This window comes from Carlito syrichta, unplaced genomic scaffold (genome assembly GCF_000164805.1).
Source record: "Carlito syrichta isolate Samal-C Ts95f unplaced genomic scaffold, Tarsius_syrichta-2.0.1 Scaffold301892, whole genome shotgun sequence".
Lineage (NCBI taxonomy): Eukaryota > Metazoa > Chordata > Mammalia > Primates > Tarsiidae > Carlito > Carlito syrichta.
Genome location: NW_007245988.1, coordinates 372,845 through 391,427, shown reverse-complemented (window position 1 = coordinate 391,427; position 18,583 = coordinate 372,845). Strand labels below are relative to the sequence as shown.

Below are 18,583 nucleotides of genomic sequence, written 5' to 3'. Positions count from 1 at the left end.
CCACCCCTAGTCTTCTCTTTCGGTAGGTTTGAAGTAGGCCCAAGAATCTGCATTTCCAGCAGGTTCCCAGGTGCTACCTCTGATCCTGGAACACACTTTGAGGGCGCATGCACCACACACTCTGCCTTCAGGGGAAGGGTTTTGGGGGGTGCCCAATGCCATACCTGCTCTTCGCAGCCATGACTTGAAAGAACACACTCAAAGATATCATGAAGAAAAGTCAAAGCCACAACACTTGGCAGAGAGCCAAAATAACCCAGAAGATCCTTTTTTTTTTTTTTTTTTTTTACAAATCCACTTTTATTTATTGACTTTCCATTAGTTTAAATTCTTGAGGGGTACAGCATTACACGGATTCTATGTCCAATGGCCTTAGCAGGAAGGTTGCTTCAGAATTTGACATGAACCATGCCACTGTTTCCATGGGCCTGAGTTACCTTTTCCCAGATTACTCTGATTTTGTTTGGTTTGTCGCCAGGAGTCACTGTGTTGTTCTTTGCTTTATATACATAAGCACATCTCTTGCCCAAATAGTTTCAGTTTCATCTCGGGCATAAACACCTTCAATTTTGAGAAGAGCTGTGTGTTCCCTTTGGTTCCAGAGACCGCGCATATAGCCAGCAAAAATGGCTTTGGACCACAGCCTTCCAGACCTACTTGCCTCTTAGAAGTCCTGTTCCCTGCAGGCCTCCATGGGCTCCAAGATGGCAGAAAGAGCCAGAAGATCCTTTTAATTGGAATTCAATTCAGTGCAACAGCTACGAATTACATTGTGTTCAGTACAAGGACTTGCTGAAGAGATTACAAAAGCCATGTTGCCACCATTTGGTATTGTCAAAGGTAGTATAGTTTGGTCAAGGGGTCCAGATAAGCATACAGGAATTGGAAAGCGATCATGTATATGGTTGGAGGACAGAAATGTGTGGCATCAGGAAGTTGCATGGGGGTTAGAGAAGGGAGAGGTTGGCATTGACTAGACTAGCACGGTAAGGCTCTACAGGAAATTGAGGCATGGGACTCTGAAGGATGGTGTCGAGCAGGGGTCCCCACCCTGGGGCCAGGCACCAGCTCTGGTCTGTGGCCTGTTGGGAACCAGACAGCACAGCAGGAATGAGTGGCGGATGAGTGAGCAAAGCTTCATCTGTGTTTGCAGCCACTCCCCATCGCTTGCATTACTGCCTGAGCTCCACCTCCTGTCAGATCAGTGGCGGAATTAGAGTCTCAGAGGAGTGTGAACCCTACTGTGAACTGTGTGTGCGAGGGATCTAAATTGTGTGCTCCTCATGAGAATCTAATGCCCAATGATCTGAGGTGGAGCCAAGGTGGTGATGTTAGCACTGGGGAATGGCTGCAAATACAGATAAACATGAGCAGGGAGGTGTGACTGTTCAGAGACTATCATAAACCAATTGCTTGCAGACTCATATCACAATAATTTTCTAATATGAGTAGTTCATCATATATGGCAAAGTAATAATAATAGAAATAAAGTGCATAATGAATGTAATGCACTTGAATCATCCTGAAACCACCCCTCACCCACAAAACTGGTCCCTGATACCCAAAATGTTGGGGACCACTGGTGTGGAGGACATCGAGTGCTGTACAACAAATCACCCCAGGACTGGTGGAAGACACGACTATGGTCACTCCAGGGCTCTGTGGGATGGCTGTGCATTGGTGGTCCTGTTTGGGCTCTCTCATATAGTTCCAATCTCCAGCTGGGACATACTTATGTTCTGTGACAGGAGAAAGCCCTGGAATCTGGTCTGGCCTGTGACTAATTTCAGTAATAGAACATGGGATTTCTAGCCATGGAAAATCTAAAATAATAATATTAGAAAGTGGCAGAAGTCACACTATCAGTTCTGGGCCCACCCTTTAAGGGGACGGCAGTTTCCACTTCCTCTCTCTAAGAGCCCTGACCTGCCATTGCTGAGTTCAGGCAATGTTTTGGGAGAGAGAATCTCTGTGGAGGAGGCTGAGGCACCAGCCTCCTTAATTCCATCTGCAATCTCAACTCCCCTCACCCCATGGCCTTAGGTATCCGCAGGTTCTGGGGACTGGGAAGCCAACATCGCCGGGTCCCCTTTGTTCTGTCGACCACAAGCATCGAATAACCTTGTTGAAACCACACTGGTTCCATTTTTCCCCCTTGCATTCTTGAGAACCAAGTCAGTCATTGGTTTTTCTCCTCGTACGGGTGTGCTGGAAACAGAAGTAACAATCCCAACCATCTGTCATTGAAACAAGATGTATTGCTTGTGACTGAAAAGGCACTGGCTACAATAGCAACACTGTCCACTTCAGCAAAGACAGAGCCCGTCTCGTAGGGACGTCAGCTCACCGTCAGGATGCCACCTGTCCCCACCCTCTTCTTACCTGGGCTGCAGTTCTTGATGATCTTGTATGTCCCCCTGGAAGCAGCCATGAGGATGTGGTGCTGTCCTGATGGGGTGACAGTTACATACACAGTCCCAGGGGACTCCAACCATTTGTCTGGGTCTTAGAGCTGCCGTCGAAATGATCGTTGCTACAACTGGGGACAAGCAGGAGGTGACTCAAATCTCACTCCTGGACTGGACTCCAGTCAGTGAGAAATGACCTGGATTGGCTGGTGTTTTGACAAGGTAGACATCACAATTAGGCATGGGAGGTAGATAACAAAACAATAATTTTTAAAAAGAAAACAATACTTTCTGGCTGGACATGGCAATTCACACCTGTAATTCCAGCACTTTGGGAGTCCGAGGTGGAAAGAATGCTTGAGCCCAGGAGTTCAAGAAGACTTCATTTCTGCCAAAATTAGCCAGGCGTGGTGGTGCGTGCCTGTAGTCTCAGCTACTTTTAAGGCTGAGGCAAGAGGATTGCCTGAGCCCAGGAGATTGAGGCTGCAGTGAGCCGTGATGGTGCCCCTGCACTCCAGCCTGGGCAACAGAGGGAAACCCAGACTCAAAAACAACAACAAACAACAACAACAAAACAATACATTTAAGCTGGCAACCAAGACTATTTTCTGGTTACAAAAGCCCACACTTAAAATGGGAGGGTGGATGTACAATTTCATCAGGAGGTTAGAATGGTAAACACTGTGTGTGCGTGTGTGTGTGAAGAGAGATCGAGAGATTAAAACTGAGATTCTGTGAGTGTATTCAGTGTTTGAAAGAGACCTCTTAGACTGCTTCAAGCAGCGGCCATTGATGGAACACCTTCCTGCATCAGGATTGTGCTGGGCACTTGGGATATTACCTGTGATCCCCAGAACAACCTCTCATGGTACCACCACAGACAAGGAAACCAAAGATACACGAGATTAATAAATTTACCCAAGGTCACACAGTGCTTCGACATCCAGCAAGAGGTGACCACCACCTGGCTTCCTGACTCAAACCCTTGTCCCCTCTTGCCCAGAATCATTCACGGCAGAATCACCTTCTACCTGTGAGTAGGTGGTGGCAGTGGGGACACGTCCATTGCTGAGGTCCTGAAGTCACCCGGTTTTGTCCACACAGCCTCAGCTGACAGACTCCCCAGCCTGCATTAACAACCCCAGCTCCTGATCAGTGAGTTGTCTCCAGTCTCACGAGGAGCTGCAGGGTATAACTGCGAGTCTACCCCTCGTTTCTGACGCCTCATCACTGACCCTCAAAGATGGCTGTATGTCAGTTAGGAGGAAATGAAGAGATTGAGCTGAGAAGGGAAACAAAAGGTCAAAACCAGAGCACTTTTTTTGTGTGTAAGAGGGAGTAGCTTAATTTTTCTGCAATTTTTCGAACACTGTAAAAGCCACATATACTGTTTGCCACAGAACGACTAGAGAACGTTGTTCCTCAAAACTTGGAAATGATGATTTTTCTATTGTTTACTTGGCCTCTTAAGACAGCATCCTCTGAGGAAACATCTCTTTGAACTCCAACTCAATGCTTGATCAAGTGAAACAACTAAAAATCTTAATTAAAAACAAAGCCAAACCCACCACAACCTAAATATCAGGAAAATTTCCTTTGGTGAATTAAATTAACTTTGTAATACATTCATTCTTCAAGTGAGATGGTTTCTTTTTTATGAAGGTTTTGCAAGCTTTTAGCTTATGGGGAGATGGTCTATTGATGAAATTCAGTTTTCCTGGAGCGTAGCATTAATTTTAAAGCTGAGAATGTATACCACTACAGCAAGAGATGTGGTCAAATGCCACGCAAAAACCTGCCCTGAGGTTTGGCCAATCAGAGCATTTTTCCCAGGCCATGCACAGAGCACAGTGCCAAACTGTTGTAGGAACCAGTCCTTCAGAATAAGGGGTTTCTCTTACATATCTTACCCTCCACGGTAGCCTGAACATTGGGGGTGACATGATGATACTCACTTATAATGGATAAAGAAATGCATGTTTACTTACATATGTCCATTGATTCACAGAATTGCATGAGCACATTTATATTCCAGGGCAAAACAATTCAGGTGAAATCATTCTTCTCTTTTCTGGTCCCCCATCCTTCAAATCCCCCTTTCTTTTATACCTTCCCCTTCAACATCACTGTTGACATTCATTTTAAGTAGATGAGAAGCCGCCAGGTGCCGTGTTTCCCAGCATTTGGGGAGGCTGAGATGAGAGGATTGCCTGAGCCCAGGTATTCAAGACCAGTCTGGGCAACTTGGTGAGAACCTGTCTCCACAATAAATCAAAAAACTAGGTGGGCATGGTAGTGTACACCTGTAGTTCCAGCTATTTGCAAGGCTAAGGTGGAAGGATCGCCTGAGCCCAACAGGTCGAGGCTGTGATAGCCATGAGCGTGCCACTGCACTCTGGCCTGGGCAGTAGAGTGAGACTGCAATTCAAAAGGAAAAAAAAAGGAGATGAGAAGCGTGTACAAAAATGATGGGGAATCCTGTACAAAAATGATGGGGAAGAGTAGCCAGCTCACACCTACCTAGACCCCAAAGTGTCACAGATGGCGCATGAGGCGGAGAGGGGCAGGGTAGATTTGTCTTCCACACAGCGAGAATGCCATGAGTAACAACTTGAGGGACATTACCCAAAATAGCCTCAGAAGAGTTACAAAAGTACTTGACATTTTCTGCTTATTCCATGGCGTAAACATGGAAGGTTGCTATTGCAATCATCCAAGTAAAAGTTGTGTGTCAATACTTTGGCATTATTGATAGAAGCTATTTAGTCACTCTGTGAGTTTTTTCTGTTTGTTTTTGTTTTTTAAATAAGGTAGGCTGCGGGATGCAGTGGCTCACACCTTGCAGTCCCAGTATTTTGGGAGGCTGAGATGGACAGATTGCTTGAGCTTGAGCCTAGGTGTCCAAGACCAGCCTGGGCAACACAGCGAGACTTCATCTCTACAAAATAAAAAATAAAAAAATTAGCCAGGTGTGATGGTGCGCAACTGTAGTCCTAGCTACTGGGGAAGCTGAGATGGGAGGATCACCTGAGCCCAGGAGTTGAAGGCTGTGGTCAACCACGATCGTGCCATGGCACTGCAGTCTGGGTGACAGAGTGAGACCCTGACTCAAAATACATAAACAAACAAACAAATAAAAAATAGATAAATAAAGACATCAGACTCAAGGTCCAGGATTTCATCAGTGAAAAGATGCGGATCCTTGTGTGTGGACCACTGTGAACTAGACAGACGAATGATTTGTCCCTCACACTGCCAATATATGAATACACAGTGGAACAGGCATAGGGTGGACCCTACAGGGAACTCCATTCGCAAAGGGAGCAAGCAGGAGGTGTGCGGCAACCTGTGGTCCACAGAAGAGCCACAAGATCATGTGGCCAGTCCCTTGATGAGGCTTCCACTCTATGGCCCAGAATAATCCTCCTGAGCTCTTAGCTCCGCCCCCTGGGTGCTTAATTCCACCCTCCGGGTTCCTATTCCATAAAACAGAGCCCATATCTCAAGCTGAGTAGCTTGATGAGGCTGCTTCTGGACTGTAGAGGTTTTGGGGCCCAAAGGCCCCTTTTCATTTAGAAAACTATTTCTGTTCCTCACAGTCCAAGTCAGACAAGTTTGACTAGTACAATTTTCTTTAGAACTTTGTGAATTTCCTATGAATCTTATTGGGATTTACTTCTATTAGATAAAAGCCATTTCCACAAATATTCACCCTGGGTTCCCTGGGATTTACTTCTATCAGATAAAAGCCATATCCACAAATATCCACCCTGGGTTCCCTTGTGATTCTTAGACTCTATTGTTTTGTTTTGTTTTTTGAGTTGGAGTCTTACTCCATCGCCCAGGCTGGAGTGCAGTGTCACTCTCATGGCCACCCCAGCGTTAACCTGCTGGGTTCTAACTCAGCCTTCCAAGTAGCTGGAACTGCAGGCACGTGCTACCACACCCCGCTAAGTTTTTTTTTTTAATGTAGAGATGAGGTCTTGCCAAGTTGCCCAGGCTGGTCTCAAACCTATGGGCTCAGGCAATTCACCCGCCTCAGCCTCCCAAAGTGCTAGAATTATAGGCTGAGCCACTGAGCTCAGCCACTCTATTGTTTAACAGAGAGAATCCTTAAGCCTTAGACTTTTGTCCCTTTGCAAGAATCTAGAAGGCGCCACTTTAAATCTTTGTGAGGTTTTAATAAAGAATTTTATGGTCAAGTTCTTAGCATCAGCTGGGCGGGGTGGCTCATGCCTGTAATCCCAGAACTTTGGGAGGCTGAGGTGGAAGGATTGCTTGAGGCCAGGAGTTCAAGACCAGCCTGGGCAACATAGCAAGACCCCATCTCTACAAAAATAAACAAACAAAAACTAGCCAAGTGTGGTGATGCTTGCCTGTAGTCCTGGCTGCTCAGGAGGTTGAATCAGGAGCATCACTTGAGCCCAGGAGTTAGAGGCTGCAGTGAGCCACACACTGCACTCCAGCCTGGGCAATAGAGTGAGATCCTCTCCAAAAAAAAAATCTTAACTTCATTCATTTTTCCCTGAGAAGTTTTTGTGACAGGGCTGTGGATATGATTTTTGTCCTGAAGACCTTTCTTATTTTGGGAACATTCTGCTGGAAGAGACTAAAGTCAGAAAAAAATGTTATTTTCTAACCCAGAAAGTCCTAACTCTTTTACATTTCCTCTAAGTTTTGCTTGAATGCAAAATAATTTCTCCTCCTCACTTTCTATTTTGTATTTTATGATGCACAACTAAAAAGGAGACGCGCTGACATTTTTGAACTTCAGTCTGAAAACCGTCAGTTCATTCAGAACGTTTCCTGCCTTCCACATGATCACGGGTAACAGTTTTGCTAATAGTGTCTTTCCCTCCAGCCTCTTCTCCACTTGCCTTCGAGCGCATACCCAGCAGCCGTGAAGGCCACCAGGCTTCTTTTCCTACTCTCTCCAAGGCCCTTCCACCCTCAGCCCGCAGCCCAGCTCCAAACACACCGCCACGTGTTTTAGGTTTTGTTATAGTAATACTCCACTTCCAGGTTCCCAAATCAATTCGGGTTCTCTGTTGCTATGTGACAAATCACCCCAAAACATTGGCTTCAGATAACAACAGTTGTAGGCCAGGCGTGGGGGCTCAAGCCTGTCATCCCTGCAGTATGGGAGGCCGCGGTGAGAGGATTGCCTGAGTCCAGGGGTTCAGGGCAACGTGGTGAGACCTCTTCTCTACAATAAATCAAAAAATTAGCTGGGCATGGTGGTGTGAACCTGTAGTTCCAGCGACTTGGAAGGCTGAAGTGGAAGGATCACCTGAGTCCAGCGGGTCGAGGCTGCGGTGGCCATGAGAGTGCCACTGCCCTCCAGTCTGGGTGACAGAGTAAGACTCACTCCAACTCAAAAATACATAAGTAAAATAACAGCAATTGTTTTATTGGTGTCTCTCATGGTTCTGGGGCTTGACCAGATGGTTCTTTTTATATTTTTTGAGTTGGAGTCTCACTGTGTCATCTGGAGTGCAGTGGCTTGCTCCCGGCCATCACAGCCTCGCTCTGCTGGGCTCCAGCGATCCTTCTGCCTTTAGCCTTCCAAGTAGCCAGAATTACAGGCATGCACTACCATGCCCGGCTCATTTTTTATTTATTGTAGAGACGAGATCTTGCCATGTTGCCTGGGGAGGCGGGGGGTGGGGTGGGGTGGGTCTTGAACCCGCGGGCTCAGGCAATCCACTCGCCTCGGCCTCCCAAAGTGTCGGAATGACAGGTTGAGTCACCGAGCCTGGCCGACCAGCTGGTTCTTGTTCAAGGTGTCCTGTGCTCTTGCAGCTAGATGGAGGCTGGTGCTGGGACCCTCTGAAGGTTTGCTCATTCTTGGAAATGGCACCTGGTCTGGGAAGGCTTAAATAGCCGGGGGTGGGGACAGTTGGATTTCCTCCGCCATCCTGACTTGATGTGATGTGAATTCCTTGCGGTCTCTTCAGTCTAGTAGCTTCAGGACAGCTCTTCTTATGGCAGCCCAGAGTTACAAAGGCATGGGGAAGGAGGGAGGCTGGATTTCCTTTTATGACCCCAGCCAAGAAGTTGCATAATGTCATTTCTGCCACACTCTGTTGAGGCAGTAACAAAGGCCACTGAGGTTCAAGGGAAGGGAACACCGACTCTGTATGTTTTACTGAAAAAAGTGCCAAAACTTTTGCAGACCTGTGGTGGAAAAAGGAAAAAGGAAAGATAGAAACGCTTAGGAATGGTTGCTGCGAAACCATGCTCTGTCCCGTGGCACCACGTGGCTGGAAGGTAGGGCCCCAGACCTGAGTGACAGCAGAGCAGGTCGGGGTCACAATCACATGTACTAAACTATTCTGACTTTTTGTTCCCCAAGAAAGATCTATTTCTTTCTTCACTCATTGAGCAAGAGAAACAGAGAGAGAGAAACACAGAGAGAGAGAAGAGAAGAGGGAGGGAGGAGAGACAGACAGGGAGATAGAGAGAGAGAGAGAGACAGAGGAGAGAAAAAGACAGAGAAAGATGTAGAGATACAGAGAAACAGAGACAAAAAGAGACAGAGAAACAGAGAGAGACAGATGGATAGAAAGACAGAAAGAGACAGTGACAGAGAGACAGAGGAGAGACAGGGAGAGAGACAGAGATAGAAAGAGACAGAGAGAGACAGAGGAGAGAGACAGAGATAGAGAGAGATACAGAGACAGAGAGAGAGACAGAGAAGGGACCAAATGTTTAGTCAGGAAAGTTAAGTTCTAAAGTAGGGGTCAACCAACCACAGCCTAGAGGCCAAATCTGGTCCGTGGCCTATTTTTTGTTTTTGTTTCTTGAGTCAGGGTCTTACTCTGTCGACCAGGCAGAGAGCAGTGGCGCAATCATGGCTCACCGCAGCCTCAACCTCCTGGGCTCAGGGGATTCTTCTGCCTCGGCCGGGACTACAGGCACACACCACCACACCCGGTTAACATTTTTATATGTATATTTTTGTAAAGATGTGGTCTTGAACCCCTGGCTCAAGCAATCCTCTTGCCTCGACCTCCCATTCACAGGTGTGAGCCCCTGTGCCCAGACTGGGGCCTGTTTTTGTGAATAATTTCAGCTAAGAATAATTTTATACTTCTAAAAAGGAAAGACAAGAAGAGAAAGGAGGAAGAGGAAGAGGAGGAAGAAAAGAAGGTGAAGAAGGAGAAGCAGCAGTGTCCACAGCAGGGCCCACCTGTGGGCCACAAGGCCTGATATATTCACTCTCAGCCCTGTACAGAAAACGTCTGCTGACCCTGCTTTTAAAGCACTTTCTTTTCTTTTTTTTTTTTTGAGTCTGAGTCTCACTCTGACACCCAGGCTGGAGTGTAGTGGCATGCTCACTGCAGCCTCGACCTGCTGGGCTCAGATCCTTCTGCCTCAGCCTTCCAAGTTGCTGGAACAACAGGCTTGCACCACCATGCCCAGCTAATTTTTTGATTTATTGTAGAGACGAGGTCTCGCCATGTTGCCTGGGCTGCTCTTGAATCCCTGGGCTCAGGCAATCCTCTCGCCTCCGCCTCCCAAAGTGCTGGGATAACAGGCATGAGCCACTTTAATAGCGGCCGGCTATTAAAGCACTTCCAAATGTGTCTTCAGATGGTTTCTGTAGACAGAACAGCAAACATACCTCTACGATGCTTTTCACACTCAGATTTTCTCTGTGAAATGGAGCAGGTGCTCTGATAGCCCAGGGCCATGTCCTGCCCATCAGGCCTTTTCTATTGCTCTTTTCTACAGCTCATTCCATCTCTCCCCTCCCCACCTACCAACAGCCTCACCTGAAACCCTCATCCCTCAACCACCGCCTCTGAGTTGTGTGTGTGTAGTTTTCAGACCTCTGTGTAATTTGCCTCCTCACAAGCCACAAACTTTCTTATTCCTAAAGAATCAATGAAAACTCCTCACTCCTGTGGGTTGCTCATGATCTAGCCCATAACCATAATCCCAGCTTCCTTGTCCACACTGCCATAGGCCCCCCCGACCCCAGATTCCAAGATGACATCTAGATGAGACCACTTGCTCTTCCTTGAGAGCCCCTGCCCCCCTTTCATGGACCCATGACTTAGCTCTTACTGTGCTTATACCCAGAGATGACCATTCCTTTGCTCTTGTCCTATTGAAAACACGCTTACAAGGGGACTCCAAAAAGCCCAGAATTATTTTTTGGAGGGTGGACCCCTTGTGGTCTAGGCTTCCCCTGCGAGGTGGGTGTTCCAGGAACCCACTGGCATCCATGTACCAGCTGGTGTTACTGTGAGAGGCTGCGTTCAGTTTCAGTGAATTTCTTTTGGAGATTCTTTCAAGGCGATTGCCCATTTCACGATGGGTGCGTGATGAGTGCACCTGCCCACACTGCACTGAGCGGTCAACAGTTTTTGACCAAACGTGGCACAACTCCCATGCCCCACCCTCCCTATTCACCCAGTCTTGACCCAGATGATTTGTTGTTGTTGTTTCCCTGGATGGAAAAAGTCCTCAAAGAAAAACATTTTGCCAGTATGGAAGAGGTAAAACAAAAAAAGGCAAAAGCACTGGAAGTCATCAAGATGGACGAGTTCAAAAACTGTTCTGAGCAGTGGAAAAAGCATCTTGATAGGTGCAGTGCATCCAACGGAGAGCGCTTTGCAAGTGACTGAAGTTCAAAAGTGTGAGAATACATACATTATTTCTTATAAGTAAATTCCAGTTTTGGGGGTGCCCCCTCGTATGCCTCATGTCTCCTGCACAGAGACCCAAGCTGAACCCAGTTGCTCAGCGCTCTGCGTTCCCACTCTGCGTGTGAGTCTACACAGCACTTGCTTTATTTATCATGTGCAGTCACTTATTTACATGTCTATTTCCCCAAACAGCAAAGCTCCTTGAGGGCAAGGGCTATTTCTCAGTCATCTTGGGATCTAATCAGCACACGAATAATGGCTACATAAGTGATCCGAGTGGCTGACCCCAGGCCCTTTTCATCTTCCCTGAGAGCCTGCCCTTTCCCCAGAGCTCACCCAGCAGTGCAGCTCTGGAGTCCAGACTGGTCTCTCCCTGCTCTCGCCCTTTTGACTTTTGTTTCCAGAGCCTCCAGATTATGGGAGAAATCAGCCCGCTTTCTCTCTAGCAGTTTTATGGCCCCAGTTTCATCAAACTATCCTCTCAGCCTCTCAAAGCTCTGTCTGCTCCCCAACGTGACTTCCCACTTAGCCAAGCTCAGCCGCCTACACTCTGTCACCACCCCCTCTTCCGGCAGCTCCAGGGTGCACGCACTTCAGGCATGAGGCCACCACCAAATTCTTCTCGTTCACCTTTTCTTACACGAACGATACATAAGACTCGACATTCCATCGCAACCACCTTTGAACATCCAATTGACCATGACTTTTGAAGGAGAATGTTGTTTTTACCAGTCACACAGAAAGAAATAAAAATCGCTCAATAAGTCAGGCTCAGTGGCTCAGCCTGTAATCTTGCGCTTTGGAGGCTGAGGTGAGTGGATTGCCTGAGTCCGCGGGCTCGAGACCCGCCTGGGCAACTTGGCAAGACCTTATCTCTACAATAAATCAAAAAGTTAGCCGGGCGTGGTAGCGCACGCCTGTAGTTCCAGCTACTTGGAAGGCTGAGGCGGAAGGATCGCTGGAGCCCAGCAGGTCGAGGCTGCGTTGGCCAGGAGTGGCCACTGTCCTCCAGTCTGGGTGACAGAGTGAGACTCCAACTCAAAAAAAAAAATCGCTCAATAGAAAAAAGAGACATGATAAAGGGGGGGAAAAAAAAGATGGACCTTGGGCCAAAATGCCTAGAGGTCATTTTGGAACGTGTGTACCCACTTTCAGGATAAAGGGGTTTTGTTTTCTTTGACTTCCTGGGAGTGGTTGAGGCCCTTTCGACTTCTTCAAACCCCATCCTTGGTCTGACTTGACTGTGGAAGAGTCCTGACTCCCTTTAACAAGACCCTCAGCAAGGAAGGCGATAATTCTGTTAAAGTTAGAATCAGGCAGCGTTTAAGGAATATTTAGCTATGTTCAGCATCTTCAACTCCATGGGGCACATGGACAGCCAGTAGAGGATACTAAAGGTATGAAGCTGCAACCTCTGTAGAAACAGCAATCATCGTTAGTATTTCTCTAAGACAACTGAAGTCCCAGGGTTAACAGCCATAGAACATGCCCATGGATGTGACAGATAAGTTCAAAGACTGAGTCCAGATAGTGGTTTACTAAGTATACACAGAGCAGGAAGTACTAGGTTAAGTAATCACTAGGATGCATACTTTGAAGTAAAAACTACTTAATAGTGACAATATTCCTAAATGTAAAATAATTCCCTTAAATCTTTAATAATGTCTCAGTTTTTTTCCTCCTTCAATATTATTTAATTTATATACATGAATATTTATGCCTGGCATTTGGTAGGCTTTATAACATAACTTATCTGCTTAGTAAAATGCAAAATCATTGTTTTTTCTGGCCCACTGCAAACTGTTGCATTTTTTTTAACCTTTGCACTGCGCTAATACCAGGTGCCAAAAAAATGTATACATATTTTAAGCAACGTTATCTATGTATTACTTTTAGTTCGCCATCATCAGAAGTGTCTGGACCGTGATGGTAGCCACTTTGAGCACCTCTCGTAATTGCAGATGAATACCTCCTTGTATTCATCTTTTGTTATTGTATAAATTATTACAAATTAATAGAGGTTTTCTTTTCTTAAAATGCGTACACATTTCTTGGGAACCCTTTGTATATTCAAAGCAAGAACAGCACTCAGTGAAATACTTAGATTACGAGATTAATGATAGTGTTACACGTAGAAGCGCAATAAACTAATTGCTAAGAGTTAACTTATATTAATGGGAACATATTCTGTATCAATAAACAGAGACAGTGAAGCTTAAGAAAAAATTAAGGAATCATTAAGTAGAAACACAAATATTTAATCAATTGCTAGAACAATTATTACAGTGGATCATTTAAAAGGACAAACATTCTGTCATCCGCAGCAACATGGATTACCCTGGAGGACATTGTGCTAAGTGAAACAAGCCAGACACAGAAGACAAATACCACATGATCTCACTTATATACAGAATCTAAAAAAGTCAAAGCAGAGGGGAGAGAATGGTTATTACTAGGACCCTGGGTGGGGGGGGGGGCAAGGTAGTAGGGAGACGCTGGTCAAAGGGCACAAAGTTTTGGTTAGATAGGAATGAAAAAATAAGGGGAAAAAGGGAAATGGAACTAAGCTTACTGAAGGCAGTTAAAGCCAAAAAAAATTTAAGTTTTTTCAGTAAAATTGATTTAGCTTAGAGTGCTTGTTTAAGAATTTTAAGCAAGAAAAGGATACCTCTAGAAAAAACTATAGAACCAGCAAAATACCCATGTTTTAAATGAAAAGGGGCTGGGCATGGTGGTTTACACCTGTAATGCCAGCACTTGGGGAGGCCAAGGTAGGAGGATCGCTTGAGACCAGGAGTTTGAGGCCAGCCTGGACAACATGGCAACACTTTGTCTCTACAAAAAAACTGTAAAAGATAGTCAGGTGTGGTGGTGTGCACCTGTAGCCCCAGCCACTGAGAGTCTGAGCAAGGTGGACCCTTTCACAGCCCAGGAGTTGAGGCTATGGTGAGCTGTGCTTGTGCCACTGCGCTCCAGTCTGGGTGACAGTTAGGCTTTATCTCAAAAGAAAAAATAAAATAAACAACGCAATGTTACTAAGTTTAACGTTAAACTAAGTAACTAAGTAACGTTAAAGCAAGTACTAGACACCCCCCCATTAATTCTAATCATTCTTTTAAATTATGAGACATTTAAACAATGGTTTTTTGTTGTGATCACATGTGAACTTCCACTGTATTAGTCAACACAGTTGATTTCAATTATGAAGGAAACGCTCTGGTCCTGCGGCTGGCAGGCAGCAAGGTAGTGTTTCGGAGTGGGCTGGGAGGACACCCCGAGACGCTCGCCCACCCTCACTGATCTGCATGTCACCTCGCTTCCCTTGGTTTTTCTCTTAACCAGACTTTTCTTTCTCCTGTTCTGCTTGTTTTTTAGATTTTATTACGGAACTTTCCCAATTCACACTAGAGGACCCAAACGCACCCTCCCCACACACCCCCTTCAGCAGTTCCCACATTGGCTCAGCTTCGCCTCCCAGGCACATCTTCCCATCCCAGGGGAGGATCTTGAAGCAGGAAGCAAGGTCTGTGCATCATATCATTCACTGCAAAACTCTTTAGTATGCACATCTTCAAAGATAAGAATTTTAAAAAATGCAACCATAATACCATTATCAAAAATGAAGTTATGACTGGCACAGTGGTTCATGCCTGTAATCCCAGCACTGTGGGAGGCTAAGACAGGATTTGAGGCCAGCAAGACACTGTCTCTGAAAACAAAATGAACAATTCTTTAACTTCAGATATTCAGTCAGTATTTTAATTTCTCCAATAGCCTCATAAATGTTTTTTAGTTGGCTTTGATCAAATTAGAATTCGAACGAGGTCTAACATTGCAATTACCTGATAAATATGAGAAGGGACCCACAAAAACCAGAATTTATTAAAAATTGTGTATTTATTCTTACGTTTAAACTTCAGTCACCTTTATACTCTCCATTTGATGCAATATACCTAACGAAACAGTTTTTCCACTGTTCAAAACAGTTTTGAACTCATCAATCAATTTTGATGTTTTTTTTTTTTTGAGTTGGAGTCTCACTCAGACGCCCAGGCTGGAGTGCAATGGCACACTCACAGCCATCCCAGTGTTGACCTGCTGGGCTCCGGCGACCATTCCGCCTCGGCCTTCCAAGTAGCTGTAACTACAGGTGCGTGCTACCACACCTGGCTGATTTTTGATTTATTGTAAAGACGAGGTCTCGTCAAGTTGCCTGGGTTGGTCTCGAACCCCTGGCTCAGGCAATCCTCTTGCCTTGGCCTCCCAAAGTGCTGAAATTACAGGCTTGAGCCACTGGTCCTAGCCAATTTTGATGCCTTTTAGTGCTTCTGCTGTTATTTGCTTTACCTCTTCCACGTCAGCAAGACGTTTCCCTTTGATGGCTTTTTTCATCTGGGGAAACCAAAAAAAGGTCACTCTGGGTGAGATCAGGTGAATAGGGAGGGTGAGGCAAAGAGGTCCTGCTGTTTTCAGTCAAAAACTGCTAAACACTCAGTGTGGTGTGGGTAGTGCACTTATAAATCACCTACCATGACATGGGCAAATATGTTGAAAGAATCTCCAAAAAATTGAACTGAAGCTGATGCCGCCTCTAACAACGCTAGCTGGTGTACTGCTGCCTATGGGTTCCTAGAACACTCACCTAGTGGGGGAAGCCTGTACTATTAGGGGCCCACCCTCCAAAAAGTGATTTCATTTTTTGGGGGGAGGATTCCTCCTCATCTTTAACTTCTGACCAGGTAAGGTGGTGTGCTCCTGTAGTCTCAGTTGCTGGAGAGGCTGAGGCAGGATCTCCTGAGCCCAGATGGAGGCTGCAGTGAGTTGTGATCACACCACCGCACGCTAGCCTGGGCAGCAGAGTGAGACCCTGACTTAAAAATTTCTTTTTCACTTTAATCGATAGTTTTCCCTGCAATTATTTTTCTTAAATCAGATCACATGTCCTGTAGATTTTCACTGTGAGAATTTTGCTACCTTGTACCCCGTGGTGACTTAACATGTTCCTCTATGTCTTAAGTCTTATAAACTGGAAGTCAGCTCCAGAAGCCTGATGAGTTTCAGATAGTTTTCTGCCCTTCTGGCATCAACCCAGGAGAGCAGATGGTCTGGCTATCTGTTTTCGGAATGTTAGATTGGTCAGTGGGTCCTGGTGTTGCTAGCCTGAACCCTGAATAAACTACTCCTCTCTCAGCATTTTACTTAAAGGCTTTAACAAAGCCACCGAAGAGGCCTGGCTGTATCTCATTAGCTGTTGCTAATGCTGACATCCTGTTTGTATCATACCTTCTGCACCGGCAAACTGGAATTGCTCTATAATGAGAAAATCTCCCTCATCACCATTTAGTTACCCCGAGGTGTAATTTGGATGAAGGAGGTAGGGCAGATGCTTGCTTCTTCCTCGCCTGTCCTCGGGTCCAGGTGCTCCACGGCTTGTACCATTAAAACAATCCAACACTTGTGCTCCAGAGAGCGCGTTCCTGAACGCCCACTCCATACCCCACTCAGGGCGCACTTCCTGCTGCTTTAAGTTTTTGCGCTGGTTAGAACAGACATCACAAAGCGTGATCTTCTGTGTAGCCCCTCAGGCTTTTTCCATAGGCTGCTAGGCGCCTGAGCCCACATCACAGGCTCCGAAGGTCAAGTCCAGAAGGCAGCTTGGTGAACTGAACTTTTTTTGTTTTTTAAACAAATGCGGGTATGTTATAACAAAAATCAACAACCACAATATCATCGGCAGTGGTTCTGGGGCAAGGGGTCTAGAGTTGGTGTCCGAGTGAAACTCAGGTGTGAAATGTATCAGGTGGCCACGGATGGTCCTCACAACGCGTTTGCAATTATCATTACAGAGAAACATATGCAAATTCCACAATGTGGAGATTTGGAAAGTCTACTGTATACCCCCATGCCTGGTGTAGAGAAGGCACTCATATTTGTTACATGAGTAAAATGAATGGATTTATCTGGAACTTACTTTTTCATATGAGTTTCATTCACTACCAGAGAAATTAACAGCTGGCTGGATTCTTCTGACAATTCGCTTCAGTCTTACTAAATAGCATGTAAATTTGTGTTAAAAAAATTTCATTGCTTTTGTTTTAGGGTTTAGTCAGCTCTTTCTACCACCTATTAGGCAGCATTTAGTCTGTGTCACTATGATGACTAAAACGAGCTCAGGCTCTGTATCTACAATGCTTTTCTGTTCAATAAGGGTTTTTAAGTATACTATCTGTAGTCTATTAAAACAGCAACCTCTGAATCCTAACACCTTTTTGGTAGTCATGTTCAAAGTGAGATGAAACAAACATAATTGTTTTTTATTACTCATTCGGAGAGCAGTTAAGATTTTTCATTTACACCAGAAAACAACATCACAGCTACATAAATGATCTAAATTGCCAATGACTGCGAACACTTTTTAGTCCTTAATTTACTTGACTTTTCTGTAACATATGACACGATTTGGCTAAGAAACCCTGACTTCCACAATAAAAGACACTATTACAATGGAACTAACAGAATTTGAAACCTGACTCAAAGTCAATCATATATCCTCTTCAAGTGTTGTTTGGTTTTGAACAAGGAGAAAGAACTAGAAACGTACCCTTAAAATGAACACAAGACTCCTACCTTGTCCAGGCTTGTCATTACTAAAACTCTAATGTTATGCTGTTGGGCGTTGATGGTGTGGCTTAAAAGTCTATTCACAAATGTAGGAGCCAGAATCCCATGTAAGCATCGTTCCGTCACATCTGAACAAAACAGCACTTTAAAGACAGGTGGCTGCAAAATGGAAATTTAACTAACAGAAAAAAACCAATACGTTTCAACTTGATATGAAAACACAGTACTCCATGTGGACTACTAAAATTTCTTAAATTCAGATGCTTCCCCCGCATGTGAGAGCAGATAACAGAGGATTAAGCTCTAAGTCACCTAGAGCACCACTCGGTACCCCTACTGATTGTGCCATGCCTCTCCAAGGCCCCAGGCCACGTCACAGGAGAATGCTCTGAACGCCTGCACCACACTCAGTGCTGTTCACACCTCTCCCCCTTGGCTTGTTCACCCACGTTTTTCCTGCCAGATCTCAGAAGGGAAGTAAGTCATCAAAGCTTTTCTCACCTGCTCGGAGTTTGATATTTTTAAATTTTAATTTTATGAGACAGGGCGTCACTATGTTGTCCAGGCTTGTCTCGAACTCCTGGGCTCAGGGGATCCTCCCACCTCAGCCTCTGGCGTCGCTGGGATCACAGGTGTGCGCCTCTGCACTGGGCTCACAGTTTGCTTTTTTCTTTTTTGGAGTCGGAGTCTCACTCCGTGGCCCAGGCTGGAGTGCAGTGGGCGGCACGCTCACGGCCACCCCAGTGACGACCCGCTGGGCTCCGGCGACCCTTCCGCCTCAGCCTTCCAAGGAGCCGGAACTACAGGTGCGTGCCACCTTGCCCGGCTAATTTCTGATTTCGTGTGGCGACGCGGCTATGCTGAGTTGCCCGGGCAGTCGTCTCGCCTCGGCCTCGG

At 45.7% G+C, this 18,583-nt stretch overlaps 1 pseudogene; it reads right to left on the bottom strand.

Moving 5' to 3' along the window:
* Window positions 1–267: 267 nt before the first annotated feature.
* LOC110595431 lies at window positions 268–10,105 on the bottom strand (annotated as a pseudogene).
* Window positions 10,106–18,583: the final 8,478 nt, after the last annotated feature.